Source organism: Plecotus auritus (genome assembly GCF_963455305.1).
Source record: "Plecotus auritus genome assembly, chromosome: 11".
Lineage (NCBI taxonomy): Eukaryota > Metazoa > Chordata > Mammalia > Chiroptera > Vespertilionidae > Plecotus > Plecotus auritus.
The window spans coordinates 37,271,231-37,288,695 of record NC_137777.1 but is presented as its reverse complement, the minus strand read 5'-3'; positions in this window follow the sequence as shown (position 1 = coordinate 37,288,695).

The following is a 17,465-nucleotide window of genomic DNA, read 5'->3' as shown; positions in this document are numbered from 1 at the left end:
GGTGGGGAAAAATCGTTTTTCTCTTCCTCTCCATTTTCTTTCTGCAGAAATGGTGTCTCCGACATGATACTTAATGACACTCACCCAGGCACGGGACACCTCCATAGTCTCCCAGGGCTGCTGTTAGAAGGTACCACAGATTGGGTGGGTTAAAACAACAGAAATGTACTGCCTCACCGTTCTGGAAGCCAGAAGTTGAGGTCAAGGTGTCACCAGGGCCATGCTCCCTCCAAAGCCGCTTCCTAGCCTCCCCCTGGCTTCTGGTGGCGCCAGGCATTCCTTGGCTTATGGCAGCCATTTCCAGTCTCTGTCTTCGTCCTTACTTGGATGTCTTCCTTTGTGTGTGTCTCTGTCTTTTCACATGGCATTCTTTTCTGTATAAGGACACGAGTCATATTAGATTAGGGGCCTACCCTCATTTAACTAATAATATCAGTAAGGATCATTTCCAAATAAGGTCACATTCTGAGGGTACTAGAGGTTAGAACTTCACCATATCTTTTTGGGGGGGACACAATTCATCCCATAATAATAGGTATGTCTAAGATTGGCCACAATTCCCCAGAATATTAGCCCAAAGCCTAAAACTTTCTCTCTGATTCAAGAACGTAATATTGGAATGTAAGTGAGGATTATGTTAGTATAGAAACCATCTTGAATCTGTTCTAATTTGGGGGTGGGGGGTCATAAGTATTAACTCACAACTGACAGATACAATGTTTTGTGTCAGAAAAGGGCCCTACCCAGAGACCTAACTTCCCCACTACCAGTAATTGGCTTTTATTGCTTCATTTGTTATTATTAATAGTAACACATTCTTTTTAAAATACTCTCTTATGCAAAAATTAAACTCGATATGGCATTCTCTTCACCTCATCGGTGATTTTCAAAGTCATTCTCAAATTTCTGCCCAAATTTTTGAATTAAAGAGGAGGGAATTCTCCTTTAGTGTTTCTAGTAAAGAGAATAAGAAAAGCTATTCTATTTTGCTTCCCCTAGGATCAGCCTAGGGAGTGCTTCATCAATAGATTTTATAGAGAATCACAGCCAAGACAGAAAGACAGTCTGAGAGCAACTGTCCGCTTTTAGAGGAAAAAATTATGAAATTCCTTTTTATCATAATAATGAGTTGTTAATCCACTCATTATTTACTGGGAACTTTATATCACAGGAAATAAGATATTGTGAACATTGGTACCAGTCTTTTCAAAGAGCTTCAAAAAAGCCTCGATCTGCTTTTTTTTTTTCATGAGTCATTCTTTAAGGAGGACAATTCTCAGACCTGTCATAAACAATAATTTTCCCCATAGGAACAGGTGGCAACCCCAACTATCACACATGCAACCTGACATGAGGCCTGTCTTCCACATTAAGTATCCAGCTAATTTCTCCTAGAATACAAAAAGAAAGAGAGAAAGGAAGAAAGAAGGGAAGGAGGGAAGAAAGAAACCACCTCCTTCAATTGTAATAACAAAGCTCCTTGTGATGTGTTTTAATCCATACCTGAAAGGTATGAATTCAACTAGAAGATATTGAGTGTATCCAATAGCTTCCAATTTGTGCCAACCTGATTTTCCCTTTGTTCTTTCTCAATAGATAAATTCTTACCAGTAGAACATTGTACAATTTTGAACTTTCCTTTGATATAATCTCTAGTGGTCATGAAGGGAACCATTGCTGGCTTGTTTGCACTTGTCTTAGGGACTAGGTGGAGGAAATTGGACACAGTAATTAATTCAGATTCAATGCCCAAGGGTGCCTCAAGAAACCTGAACTTGAATCTCAGATTGCAAAAACACCATTCAAAGAGAACAAGATATTCCTTCTCCCCTGGCATTTTGCTGATAGAACTGTAAAGCTAAATGGACGATTACCCCCCACTGTATATTACATTCAATTTAAACATCATCTATTCTAAGAAGCAGCAAACTACAAGTAAACTGATATTACCAATTTGCTTCCTTGATTTAAAATAGTACCAGCACAAATCCAATCTGAATTTTTTAAATGATCTTTGAAAAACAAACCACAACAAAATGGACTCCACGTCTACTGATTGCTCCTACATTAAAAACACACTGTATGGTGGGAGGCTGATCTTTCTTCTAATAGCAGTTTTATAGTGGAAAAACACTATAACCATAACCGAGTTGAAAAACACAGACACACTTTATGTTGAACATAAACAAAAATACCTAACTACCAGGCTTATTTTCTGACCAGTAAGCATTTGACGTGTTTAAAGCCTAGTAATGTATTACAGCAGCTATGACTATATGGAAAGTCTCCTTGGGCAGGTTGGTACATGACTTCAGTCTTATTTAGAGCTGTCATCAGCTCCTTGTAGGATATTGGCTCTTCACAGTGGTCTCTGATCCAGTTAAGCATAAAAGGGTGCCGTCACCAGCATCTGTGTGATTGTTTCATGGACTTTGGTAATGCTTATTTGAATAGTTGCATAGGAAAAATTTTCCCATTTGACTGCAAACACCAGAACATCATCTCTTCTTTCTACTTTCTTTATTTTGTTTAGTTATAAAGGCAATGTATGTATTTTTTTTATTTGGGAAAAAAAAACAGAGAAAAGCTTTTTTAAAAGAATCTTTTATCATCTCATCACTTCTCACATCCACTGTGTGTATTCTGGTTATAATCTCATGACTTATTTGTATGTGTTGTTTCTTATGTGATGAAGTTGGGCAATTACACAGGGTATAGAATTCTGACTTCTACTATTTTAAAAAGCATGTAGCATCACTCTTGTTTATTTGCAGAGTTATTTTAATGATTGCATACTATTATATAAAGTGTTGGCACCATAGCTTACTTAACCATTAGCTATTTAATTTGCCCTCCCACTCCAACACAGACATGGTTTTCTGCTATTATAAACAATTTTGTAATGATCATCTTTGTGGAAAAAAATGTATAGCAAATTCCAAAATATGAGTCAAAAAGTATTAGCATTTATAACTCAGGTCTGCATGCCAAATTACTTTCTAAAGGGTTCTGTTATTTTATCCAACACTAGTTAAGTGCATAGTACCCAGTTAGTTCACCACACCCTTATGCCATTGAATTTTGTGATATTTTTAATGACTCCTCTAATCTAATAAATGGCCATGATAGTCCCAGTTATGAATTTTCTTTCTTTGACTACTAGCAAAGTTATTTTTCCCCATAATTTGGTTCACTATTTGTATTTCTTCTCTTACAAGCTCTTTTATGCTGTTTCCCACATATCTATCAGTGACTTAACATTATATTGAATATTTGGTCTCCTATTCAATATATTTGGTTTTACTTTTAAACTCATACACAAAGAATTTTAAAACTTCACTATAATCAAATCTGTGTATTTTTCTCGTTGATGTGTTGCTTCTAAACTTAGGAAACTCTTCTTGCATAAAATGGGCAAATTCATTTCCATTTTCTTCTAGATTTTCTAGTTAACACTTTAAGTTATATGGAATTAGTGTTCATAATGATATATCAGTCTAAATTGTTTTCTCTATTGCTAACCAATAATCGCATTCATTTGCTATGTACAAGTTTGTATAGTACAGATATAATTTTTACATTTGGTGGCCAATATATTCTGTTTCACTGAGCTATCTGTTTAAGATGTATAGCTGAAATGATTGTAGCTTTATAATAAACTAGGGTCTCTAGCAGCTGCCAGCTGCCAGCTGGGGCCTCCCTTCCCCGGCTGCCGGCGGGGGCCTTCCTTCGTTCTGCACCACCTCCTGCTGGTCAGCATACGTCATACTGAGTGATTGAACTCCCGGTCAGTCAAACTCCCAAGGGGACACTTTGCATATTAGGCTTTGATATATATAACTAGAGGCCTGGTGCATAAAATTTGTGCATGGGGGGGGTGTCCCTCAGCTCAGCCTGCACCCTCTCCAATCTGGGACCCCTCGAGGGATGTCCGACTGCCCATTTAGGCCCGATCCCGGGATCAGGCCTAAACGGGCAGTCGGACATCCCTCTCACAACCCAGGACTGCTGGCTCCCAACTGCTCGCCTGCCTGCCTTCCTGATTGCCCCTAACTGCTTCTGCCTACCAGCCTGATCACCCCCTAACCACTCCCCTGACAGCCTGATTGATGCCTAACTGCTCCCCTGCCAGCTTGTTTGCCCTTAACTGCCCTCCCCTGCAGGCCTAGTCACCCCTAACTGCCCTCCCCTGCAGGCCTGGGTCCCCCCCAACTGCTCTCCCTGGCAGGCCTGGATTCCCCCCAACTGCCCTTCCCTGCAGGCCCAGTCGCCCCCAACTTCCCTCCTCTGCCGGCCTGGTCACCCCTAACTGCCCTCCCCTGCTGGCCTGATCACCCCAACTGCCCTTCCTTGCAGGCCTGGTCCCTCCAACTGCCCTCCCCTGCTGGCCATCTTGTGGTGGCCAGCTTGTGTCCACATGGGGGCAGCCATCTTGTGTGTTAGAGTGATGGTCAATTTGCATATTACTCTTTTATTAGATAGGATAGGCATAATCCATATGTCTCTCTCTCTCTCTCTCTCTCTCTCTCTCTTCATTAGAATGCCTCTTGGAATATACTACACAAACTTCTTTGAACACACCTTTTTTCAGTACAATATTTTTCAACACCATATGTATAGGAAAAGTTATTTATCCCTAAAACAATATTTTTGCCTTAGCTAATGTGGCTCACTTCTTTGAGAGTTGTCCCATGTACTGAAAGGTCACTGGTTCAATTCCAATCAGGGCACATACCCAGGTTGCAGATTCAATGCAATCAGTCAATGTTTCTCTTTTTCTCTCTCCCTCTCCCTACCTTTCTCTCTAAAATCAACAACAACAAAAGCTCAATACCATATTTTAAACAAAACTATACATAGAATAATTATTGAGTTAATAAAGAATAATAAAAATAAGTCTTGAGTCAAATAAAATTAGTAGAATTTTATAATTATACTAGAGGCCCGATGCATGAAATTTGTGTAAGAGTAGGCCTTCCTTCCCCCAGCTGCCAGCACCGGCTTCCCTCTGGCACCCGGGACCCAGGCTTCCCTGACAGCCTGGGCTTCCTCCGGAAGGACTTCTGGTCAAATTAGCATATTATGCTTTTATTATTATAGATCAATATCAAAATGTGAAGACCATTTTGAAAAGCACACACAATAAAATGACAGCACAGGAATTATATTTGTAAGGTTACATGCAAAGCAAAAGTTTGTTAATAATCATATTAATTGTCTGGTGATCAGAAAGTGATGCTTTAAGCATATAATACTATTTATTACCACGATGTTCCTGATATATAGACATTTTACGGTGCTTTGGTTCTGCTAGAGAAATGAGTTGGATGTTTTGGGTTGATGTACCAACCATATAATTTTTCTGAATTAAATTAATGGAAACAGCATCCCAGGCAGCACTTTTTGAGCAGTAACAAATTATTAACTTATGTGGGCAGTACCTGCTTTTTATTACCTTGTGGGATCAGAACTACCCTACTATTGACATTTTTTCTATACTATTTCTTTTCTTTTTCAACTTTTTAAAAACTGAACCATTGAGTGTAAGTTGTATACATGATGCCCCAAAACTTGCAAATACTTTAGTACATAATTCCTATAAACAAAGGTATTTCCCACGTAATCATAACACAACCACCAAAATTGGTAAATTAACACTAATGCACTACTACCATCTAATCCATACACTCCACCCAAATTTCGTCTGTTGTCTCAAAAACGCTCCTTATACTAAAAAGATCCAGTCCAGAATTATGTGTTGTATTTTGTTGTCATGTCTCTTTAGCCTTCTTCAAATTGTAATAAGTTCTCTATGTTTTCTTGTCTTTTATAACCTTGACACTTTTGAAGAATGTCTCTCAATTTGGGTTTGCCTAATGCGTCTTCTTATTAGACTAGAGGGCCCAGTGCACAAAATGTGTGCCCTGGTAGGGTCCCTAGTGGCTGCCTGCTGCTGGCCGGGTACTCCCTCCCTTTCCCTGGCTGGTCCGGTCCCCTGATTGAACTCTGGGACAATTCCCCGTCAAGGGGACAATTTGCATACTATGCTTTTATTATATAGGATTCAGGTTTTGAGTTTTGGTCAGGAATGTCACATTGTATCCTGACACAGAGAAATACTAAAAGTTAGTTTATAAAAAAAACCAAAAGTAATTACTTCAAAACTGGACAGAACAACCCATAGTTTTTTACTTTGTTCCTGGAGATAAATTTAACCGACGGCTGTGGTACCAGTAAACAATATTGCTGCTTACCAAACCACTTCAAAATTTACAACTTAAAACAACAACAACCATTTTTTAGTTCATGATTCTTTGAGTTGGCAATTTAGTTGGGTCCAACTGGGAGTGTTCTTCTCTTCTGGGTTGGGCTCAGATGATCTCAGACAGGCTTACTCATGAGTCTGTGGTCAGCTGGAGGGTCAGCCAAAGGGTCAACTGGGATGAGTAATTCCTCCAGGCTCCAAAGTTTCCAAGAGAAAGAGCAGAAGCTCACAGGCCTCTTGAGATCCAGGCTCAGATCTGAGACATTATCGCTTCTGTCACATCTATTGGCCATAAGATCAGGCAGACTCAAATTTCATGTAACTAACAGTTTCCATGAATGAAAAGAGCAAGTGCTTTTGATTAAATAGTGAATTCAAAGTGGAAGTTGTTCCGGTTACTTATGGCTGTATAATAAACTACCGCAAACTCAGTGGCTTAAAACAGCCAATTTATTTTGCTCGTGATTTTTATACATCATGAATTCTAGAAGAGTTTGTTTCTGATCCGTAAGTCATCACTGTGATTACTAAGCCTAGATAAACTACTTCTACGATAACTCTTCCCCTCATATGTGGCACATCAGATGTCTTTGGCCTGTCTCTCCCACACTAATGTCTCATCCTCCAGGGTCTCCCCACGTGGTTGGGCTCCTCACCGCATGGTGGATCAGGATAGTGTACTTCTCAAGTGGTGGCTCTGAAACCGGAAGTGAAAGTTGCCAATCTCCTAAAACCTAGATTCAAAAACTGCTGCAACTTCACTCTGGCCGTATTCAATTGCTCAAAACAGTCACAGGCTCTAATCAGATCTAAGGGGAGGGATACAGATTCCCTCTTATCCATGGGAAAAGTATCAGTCTTTAACCTGCCACAGTCTGCCCTGTGGTCACAAACTGTTTATATTTTTTCCACATGCAAAATGTGCTATCCCCCTTCCACAGTCCCCACAAGTCTCACCTTATTATGTCTTTAGGCTTAGGCTTGAAGTGATAGATCTCAGGGCCAGGTGCAGATAAGCCTCCCTGGGTTTGGTTTCTCAGGTATGTGTCCTCTCAGTCGTGAATTTAAAAATAAATTACCTGCACACACACACACAAACATAGAATGTTGGGGCAGGCATGTGCAGACAAGCCCTTTCAAAAAGGGTGAAGTAGGAGGCATGGAGCAGTCAGTGCTCCAGAATGATATGAAATCCAGCTAGGAACATGTGGCCAGTTCCTTGATTTAGCCCTGGTCTTGCCCCCTTGGTATGATTCTCAGTGGCCCTTGGTTATGACCTTTGGGCTCTTGGTTCTGCCTCAGTCATTCTTCATTTTCCATAAGAAATAGCCTGTGTTTTCTGCTAAGTGAGTTTCTTAGCCTGAATCATCCCTGTGTTAGTTTAGTGGTCCAAAGACTTATTTTATTTTTATATTTTAAATATATTTTTATTGATTTTAGAGAGGAAGGGAGAGGGAGAGAGAGATAGAAACATCAATGATCAGAGAGAATTATTGATCGGCTGCCTCCTGTACACCGCCACTGGGGATCAAGCCCGCAACCCGGGCATGTGCCCCTGACCAGAATCAAACCCAGGACCCCTCAGTTCGCAGGTGCATGCTCTATCCACTGAGCCAAAGCAGCCAGGGCCAAAGCCCTCTTTTAAATTTGATATTGTCTCTGACCCTTTCAGTCCAAGCTGGTATAATTCTTTTAAAAACATCATAGGATTCTTGTGTATCAAACTTATAATCTATTCTATTACATAAGAGTCATACCCACAAATATTTTTGAGTGAGCTCTTCTCTGCCTGTGGCCCTCTGCTAATCTGCTTAAGGATGGGACAGTATCTTTAAGATTATTAGAATCTTTGTTGTTTAACCAAGAAGGACCATAAGGCACACTATTAAAATCTTTTGTCAAGCAGATAGGATCCATGGGGCATCAACTTAAATGTTTCTGATATCTTATCAAAAAGATTGATGCTTGCAGCTTTGACTTCCTTTTACTGACCAGGTTTTGATCTTTACCTGGAGGATATTTCTTGCTTTTAAAATGTTTTCTTAGCTGGAAAACAGATGAGAAATCATTCTGTTTTGTTTTTGAGTTGAATCTCATTCTACTTTTGAAATCAGCAAATGATGGGTCCTATGTATTTTCTCTCAGTTCTGCTAAAATTTTTAAATAACTTTTTTAGCTTATTTTCTCCCTATTTATACTTTATTGTATGCAGATACAAGAACTTACAACATTCTGCCTGAAAATCTGCTTACCAAGATCCACTAGTTTATTAGGTGCATTATATACTTTTCAAAATATGTCAGGTGACACTTTTGCTAAATTTTCTGCAACTGCACTGTATGGGCTGCCCTCCTGCCAAGTCTTAGTGATAACCTCCTGTCCTTCCAGCCTCCATCGCACTCTCTTTGAAGCCTTTTCAGTCTCTGACCACTGTCCAGTGTCAAAATCAATGCCACATATTTTAGTTTTTTGTAATGACAGCACTTACGTTTCTGCTATTTATTGCTGCATAGCAAACTACCACCAAATGAAGAATCCCAAACAACTATTTTATTTGCTCAAAATTTGGAAGTTGGAAAATTCTGGATGACCTCAGCTGGGCAACTTGTGTCTGATCCATTTGTCATCAGCTGGGGTCAATGGGGCTGGGTATCCACTTCTGGGATGCCTCATATGTATCGCTTACATGCTAGCATCTCAGTGCTCCTTGATCTCTGTCTTGCTCCACATGGTGTCTCATCCTCCACTTCCTGTACACATGGCTTTTGCTTCTCACAGCATGGTACCCTCAGGGTAGTTGTACTTCTCCATGGAAGCTGGCTTCCAAGAGCGAGTGTCCCACATGACAACAAGTAAAAGCTGTCAATCTCTTAAGGCTGGGCCCTGAAACTGGCAGAGAGTCACTTCTACCATATTCTATTCATTAGAGCAGTCATGGAGCCCACCTCGGTTCAAGAGGAGAAAACACAGACGGACCCTGCTAACCCTGCTCTCTGGAAAGGATTCCCTCATCCATTCTTCTCTGGGGTCACTGGCTCTGTCTTCCAGAAATATTTATTCAAGAAACATTTATTGAGCATTTACCAAGCCCCTAAGAACAAGCCACCCATAAATAAATAATTTTAATGCAAAGTGGTAGGTTTAATGATAGATGTGCAAGGTGTTGGGGTGAGTCAAATAAGAATATTTAATCATCCTGGCAGTCAGCACAGACCTCTTTGAGATGGCACTGAATTAAATCTTAAGCAATTAGTAGGTATTAGCTAGGTAAGAAGGAAGGAGGGGATTCCAGGAAATAAAGAAAAGCATCGCGGTATGAGCAAGAAACTCAGAATCCTTTGATATTCCTGAAGCAGAAAACATTAGGAAGCGAGAGGCAAGAAATGAGGCTTCAAGAGAAAACAGGAGTCACATCGTGAAGAGCCTTGGACACCATGTTCAAGGAGCTTAAATTCACCGTAGAGGGAGTGGGGAGCATTGAAGTGTTTCAGTGAGGGAGTAGCACAGTCTGACTTACATTTATGAAGATCAGTCTGGTTGATATGTGGACAGATATGGAAGGTCCTAATGATAACCTACACCAGGTGTGATTTGTTTTATTGTAACTCATATACACCATGGCCCCAGTGAGAGCAGTATCTGTAAGGGCTTATGTTCTGGAATCAGCCCAATGGCCAGTGTACCTAGGTGTAATTCCAAAGAGAATCTAATTACTTATCCATAATTTCTCAATCCTTTTATTCTCAATATCTCTACCATTCCTCAGATGCTCCAATCTTTTTTCTTTATGCCTTAATATTATCTCTTTGCTATAATTTGGGGAAGTATATAGACACACAGCAGTCATTTAGAATTCTGAACTCTTACTGGGTAAGTGTTTTAAGGACTCCTGCTCAGGGGCTAAGAGTGTACTTTGATTCTCTGTTCTACTATCTTCCTTGACCACATCTGAAATGAATGAGCCTTGGAGAATGTGCCTTCCTTGGGGACTAGCCTCCTGCCCATCAAAAGGTGAATCTTTTGAAGTCTTGAAAGCCATAGACTTTTAAAGTTTAAAATTTTTAAATATAAATTATATATATATATATATATATATATATATATATATATATTTCTTACTTATGTTGTAATTAAGACTAGCCACATTTCAAGGCTGCTGAGGCATGTGTTATCCACCATGGTAGTCGCTAGCCAGATCTGCCTATTGAGTCCTTGAAATGTGTGTAGTCTGAATTGTGATGTAAGTATAAAATACCAGATTTCAAAGACTTAATATGAAAAAAGATGTAAAATATCTCATGAATAATTTTTAATATTGATTACCTGCAAAAATAATATTTTTGATATATTGGGTTAAATGAAGTATATCACTAAAATTAATTTTAACATTTTTCTTTTATTCTTTTTAATGTGAATACTAAAAATTCAAACTTACAAATATTGCCTGCATTATGTTTCTATTGAACAGTGCTAGCCTTGAAAAAATTAAAGGAAATGTATCAAAGTGCACACTGGTTCTTAAATTTCCACCTAAAGGTAACACACATAAGTTCTGCTCATATTTCTTCGGCCAGAACAAGTCACATGGCGTGTCTGACTTTGTTAGGAGAAGGAAAGTTTAATTGAACCATGTGCACTCAGGAGCCCCAGAATAATTTAGTCTGCAGTACTAAGGACAGCCACACATCCTTTCCTTAATCGATTTCATTAATGACACATATGAAACAGACTTAATATTGAATGCCATCGAAGGCTGAAACCCTATCCATTTATTGTTCCCAAGCTGATGTGAAACAGACATTCCTAGTACTGAAATAAGAAACACTAAAGAATCAATGGCAGCGCTGCTTAGAAGCAGCAAAACACATCAGTGCTGACCACACCAGGGAAAAGCTGCAGGAAGCAGACCTTTTGGGGGGAGCAGAGAGGGAGTAGCTATTGGTGAGCCAACATGTCACCAAATCCTATATAATAAAAGGCTAATATGCAAATTGTCCCCTCGTCCAGGAGTTCAACCAGGGGGCGGGCCTGCCTGGCCAACCTCCCTCGTCCCCTCCCCCCAGCCTGGCTCCATCGGCCTGATCTGGGCAGGCTGGCCGGGCCACATCTGTGCACAAATTCCTGCACCAGGCCTCTAGTAAATAAATATGGATGCACAACTACGGAGTGCAAGTATTTAAAGCAGCCGTGAGTTAAAAAGCAGTCTGCATGACATGTCATCAGAGGAACTGTGCGGGCAGTGGCTTAGCATAAAGACAGGCAGAAAGCTGGAACTGGGAGAGTGAAGAACATACAGAACATGCAGCAGTTGTGGATCTGGGCTGCACAGCAAGTCTGCAACCTGATAGGCAGCGGGGTGAGGTGCACATGCAAATAAGCTTTAGAGCAAAGTTGTGAATCAGACCACCAGTCTGAGCTGCACAACGGTGGTCAGGGAAAATAGTGGGGTAAGCACCAGCTAGGAAGGTGAGAAACAGGTGGCCTCCACACTGCAGAGTCCAAGAAAGTGGCCTGACACTGCACCGGAAGGAAGGGGGCAGGGCGAGCTGAACAAAAGCGGAGGTGCAAAACACCAAGAGGAAACCTCAGTGTTGTGGGTAATATACAGCCACAACTAGGACACTTCCTGTTTGCTTCTTTCTGGTTTGAAATTAGTTCCTGGAACTAATCCGGGAACTATTGGTGGGAGAAGGTAAGCGGATGAATCTGCCAGGAGCAGGGAGTAGTCACAGAGAGATAAGAGAGGATCCTACCCATTTCACATAAAAAGAACAATGGGGTCTGTGAAGCTCATGTATCACATGGAAACATATGTGATGCCTTTACAGGTACATGTGAGCTTCATGACCCATTTTCAGTGGAGCATGTATGTGCTCATCCAGGAGTGGTCGTGGTTGGCCCAGTGCCAAATTATTTTGTTTCAGCCTTCCGTGTGGTCTGTGCTCCACCCTGATAAACTGACTGCCAAGGCAAAGCAGAACAGTCTGGATGCATGGTTCACCCCAAGGCTAGCAGTGGAACGGCAGATTATTCCCAAGACTTGCTCAGCGGAGTAATCTCCTTTCTAAGTGCTCATGCTGTAGTTTTGTTTGTTGGTTTAGTTGCTTGGCTGGGTGGTGATGGTGGTGTTATTTGGGGTTTCTTCCTTCCTTCCTCTCCTTTCTCTTAGCATGAAGATTATTTGCCTACATTAGGAGTGAGGAGAGGAAACTAATCTGAAAAAATGAGAAGATAGAAGCGTGGGAACAGGCTTAAGGGCGGGGCTTTCTGAGAGGATGGCCAGAGTTGGCTCACTTGTTAGAGGCCATTAGGCTCTGTAATGAGAGGAGAGACTAGCACTGTGTCTTTTGCTTCTGAAGCCTAAAGAAGGAAGGACTAGGAACGCGGAGAAAACTTGAAGGGAGAGGCGGGCCAAAGGCCCTCTGTCCTCCTATTTTCTTACCACACTCTCTTCTGGGACTCCATCCATTCCTGTGGCTTTAAGTGCCATTTGTATGCTGACAACCCCCAAATCCCTGTTTCTAGGTCAGACCCCACCACCAGGTTCCAGATGGTATTCTAGCTTCCCACTGGACGTCCCCATTTGTGTGACTCACAAACAGCTGAAACGTAATTCCAAAACTTGAACAGATTCCCATGAATACATTCTCTCTTTAGATTTTCCCATCTTAATGACACTACCAGAGACCAGTCTCTCAAGTGAGAAATCTAAGAGTCACACTTACTTCCTCTTTTGCTCACTTCTCACATAGAAGTCAAGTGGATGGAGAAATCCTCTATTCCTCCCCCAAGGCCGCTGCCCTCGGCTGCAGCCTCCTTCCAGATTCCCTTGCTTTCTGCCTCTTCTGCCTCCTACAGCCTGTTCTCCAGGCACTTTGAAGCAGGAATGACCTTGGAATTGCAATTATTTCATTTTATTCTCCAACTTCGGTGGCTTAATTTTCATCCAAACTCTCTATGGCTCTCCTCCATCCTGCAACTGATCATGCTTTAATGCTCATCTTGTACCACTATCCCTGCTTGTTCACAACATCAGCTACCCTGATGTCTTCCATTCTTTAACATACCTCCCTCAGGGAGTTTGCATATGCTGTTCTTTCTGGCAGTAACACTCTCCTTTCCTTCAACTGCTTGTATGATCACTGCCTTCCCATTTTTTTTGTCCTACCTCTTGACACCTCCTCAGAAGGGCCTTCCCTGAACGGTCACCCTTCCCTAGTATTCTGTCTCTGCCTCTGGCTCATTTCATTCAAAGCCCATTTCACAATGTGTAACAATGTTTTAATTTAGTGTTTTGTTGTTTGAGCCATTAGCACCTAGCCCAGCCGTGGGCAAACTACGGCCCACAGGCCAGATCCGGCTGTTCTATCGGGTTCTCTTGCTCTCCCCTCCACTCCTTTACTTTGAATTTATATTAGTTCACACAAACACTCCATCCATGCTTTTGTTCCGGCCCTCCGGTCCAGTTTAAGAACCCACTGTGGCCCTCGAGTCAAAAAGTTTGCCCAGCCCTGACCTAGCCTAAAACTTACCTATAGAAGATACTCAATGTTTTGCTGTTATTGTTTGGTCCATATTTTTTACACCTGAATTCCACCATCATAGTTGCCTGAAAGTCAACTGGTAACTTGGGAGAGTCACCAAACAGATGTCCAGAAGTGGTGCTGACTAAAGGGATTAGCATGTCAGAGAAAACTGTCCATCACATAAGTAGGAATATTTTCAGTATGTGCTTTGAGATCTCACCCATCAGCCATTCACGCACCACGTAAGCAGGAGAAATCCACTCTGTGCTTCAGACCTTGCCCACTACACATCTGATTATTGCATGAGGATACCCCACAGGGAACACAGAAGGATATCCATAGATGCTAGCGGTCTACTGGAAGCCTGGCAAGATCAGGGAAGAGTTTCAAGTTGTCCTCTGGTGCTGGTCCAGGACACACTGGTACACCTGAGCTTGAGTCAGAGCAAATAGCTCTATTTCATAGTAATTAGACTTTACCAGTGTCCAGCTCCCATACATCACATTGGAACAGAAGACCTGCCTTCTTAGAGGGGCAAGTTAGAAAAAGGAATAGGGTCCAAGGTGTCAAGGGAGGCTGAAGAAACATCACCCAGGGCAGTGGGAGAGTGTGTGCCAGAGTGTAAAAGTAAAACTCCATTAGGAGGAAAGGCGTACAGGAACATGAGTCAAGTAGAAATGATGGGAGCCAAACTTGGAAGGCACACAGCAGTCAGCCTGGGAAGTTCCTCCTAGACTTGCCCCCACATCCCAGGGCAAGAGACCTGCTTTTGTCTCTGCAGTGTGGTAGGGTGCCAGAAATCCCACCTGCTCAGCTCTGCTTAAGGACTGTGTGCCTGACTGGCCATAAAATCCCCTTGCAGTTTTAAGAATTTAAGAAGTTGCATCAGATTGCTGGCAAGGCACTCAGACTGAAACACAGGTCAGGAGGGAAGAGACAAGATGTGACAAGACACAGTATACTGTGGAATGGCTACTTGAGTACCAGGTGTGGAGTATCTGCCCTCAGGGCCAGTAACTCAATCCTTGTCTCTACCTAATGACTCATTTAAGCATATCCCACAACTCTAGTGGAAAGGTATGGAGATCACAAGGTTCGAGGGAGCTTTGCTGTTGGGTACCCCAGGTCTGTATGTTAATGCCCAGGAGGCTGGAGCTTATAGAGAAAGAGAACCGTATTAATTTGCCCACCTTCAGTTGCAGGGACAGAAAGGAAAAAATACAATTTATTCACTCAGAAAACTGAACATTTTGTGGGTAGAAAACTTCAAGAATGTGCCGAAACCGGTTTGGCTCAGTGGATAGAGCGTCAGCCTGCGGACTGAAAGGTCCCAGGTTCGATTCCGGTCAAGGGCATGTACCTTGGTTGCAGGCAAATCCCCAGTGGGGGTTGTGCAGGAGGCAGCTGATCGATGTTTCTCTCTCATCGATGTTTCTAACTCTCTGTCCCTCTCCCTTCCTCTCTGTAAAATATCAATAAAATATATTTAAAAAAAAAAAAAAAAAAAAAAAAGAATGACCTAGCCGGTGTGGCTCAGTTAGTTGGGTGTCATCCCATGCACCAAAAGGTTGCCGGTTCCATTGCCAGTCGGGGCCCATGCCTGAATCGGGAGCTCGATTCCCGTGGAGGGGCGTGCAGAAGGTAACCAATCAATGTTTCGCTCTCACATCGATGTTTTCCTCTCTCTCTGAAAATCAATAAAAAATCTTTAAAAAAAGAAAGAAAGAAGAAAAGAAAAGGAGAAAGCTTCAGGCATGAATGAATTTAGTAGCTCAAACCTCTTCATTAAAAACCAGCCTCTCTCTCCTTTGGGTCTGGCTTCATTCTCAGGCTGATTCCATGTCCCGGCTCACTTCTTTTTTCTTTCTAAGAGGAAAAATCGCTTTTAATTCTCAGTAATTCTAACAAATAGCTTAGGATTGGCTCTGTTTGAGCCAACTTAGTCATGTGTCTGTCTGCAAGGCAATCACTGTGACTGGGAGCATGGACGGCACTGGTTGGCCAAGACCTGAACAGTGTAGGAAATTCAGCTCCACCTGAATCACATGAACTAAGGAGATGAGGAGAGTAATTTCCCCCCAAAAAAAGAAAAATATTGCTAACCACAGGACAAAGAAGGAATGGAAGCTAGAACAGCAAACAAAAGATCGTATTGGGGCTGAGATAAACCAAGATGGATGAGGACATGGAGCCAAAATAGAAGTATAATCAGGAGAGTTGTGATGCTGAACTGAGTAACTTGGAATATGAATTTAATGAAAAGAGCAAGAAGAGGACCTGGTATAGTAAGCAGAAGAATCAGGAAGTGGGCCTGGCCGGCGTGGCTCAGTGGTTGAGTGTGGACCTATGAACCAGGAGGTCATGGTTCAATTCCCCATCAGGGCACACGCCTGGGTTGTAGGCTCAATCCCCAGTGTGGGGTGTGCAGGAGGCAACCGATCAATGATTCTCTCTCATCATTGATGTTTCTATCTTTCTATCTCTCTCCCTTCCTCTTTGAAATCAATAAAAAATTTTTAAAAATTTTTTTAAGAATCGGGGAAATGGTATTATCAAGAGCATGGATCTATGAGCAAACAGAGCCTTAGGCAACACTGAATCACTGATGCTTCATTGGGAGGTACAATCCCAGGGCAGCAAAAGTGAGGGAGGAAGGAAGGGAGACTGGAAGCAGACAAGACAGTGCCACGCCTTCATGAAGAGACAAGAGGGCCTCTTCTATCAAGCGGCTGTTTCCTTTATGGTGTCCTGAAACACATTACCTCAGAACAGACCATTGCCCAGAGGACGGAGAAGACCTTTTTCTGCCATCGCCACTGAGCAAAGTGTGCTCCCAGAGTTAACTCTCCCAAATGTCTGTGATGTTGCCTGGCCCGCTCAGTGTGTGAAGCCAGATTTATCTAACCTGTGGCACGGTGTCTTATGCAAGTGAACGTGAGGAAGTAGTGGGAGGTGCCAAAGTCTGGGCATTGGCCTCAAGCAGAACAGTATAGAACTGAGTAGAACTCAGGCAGGCAGCTGATTGCTGCAGAAACGGCTAAGGAGAAGAAAATGGCAGAAGTCCTAGGAGCTGGGTAAAGCCAAGAGAATCTGCAGCGGCATACAGAGTGTATTCTGTACAGGGTTCATGTTTTCAATTAGGATTTTTTTAACAACTGCTAACTAGCCCAGTGCTTGGCACATTATAGGCCCTCAATAAATGTGAAAAATGATAAGTGAATATGTGCAAGGCATTGTTAGGTGCTTGGGATACAATAGCAAGAAAAGCATAGATTTCAGGCAGATAAAGTCACCAAGAAAGGTCAGGGATCAGTTAGTTCATTCTGGGGGAACTCAGCTATGCTGAGGGCGGGGCTGCACTTCTCAAAGACACCATTCTAACCCGGGTTCCATACTGTGATCACTGAAACATTTCCATATGAAATTTTAGGTATTGCCTGAGGAACACTGTATTGTATACGTATTTTTTTGTTTGTTTGTTTGTTTACTATGATGTTTGACACTAAAAAACTTTTCTAACTGAGGAGAGACTGCCCCTCCCTGCAGTAGCCAATTCTTGGAGGGAGCAAAGGGCCCAGCCAGGAACGTTCCCTGGACATGCACACTGACCCAGCCAGAGCCAGACTGCACGGCTGCCTGGGCACCCCAGGAGGCAGTACAGTAGTACTATGATT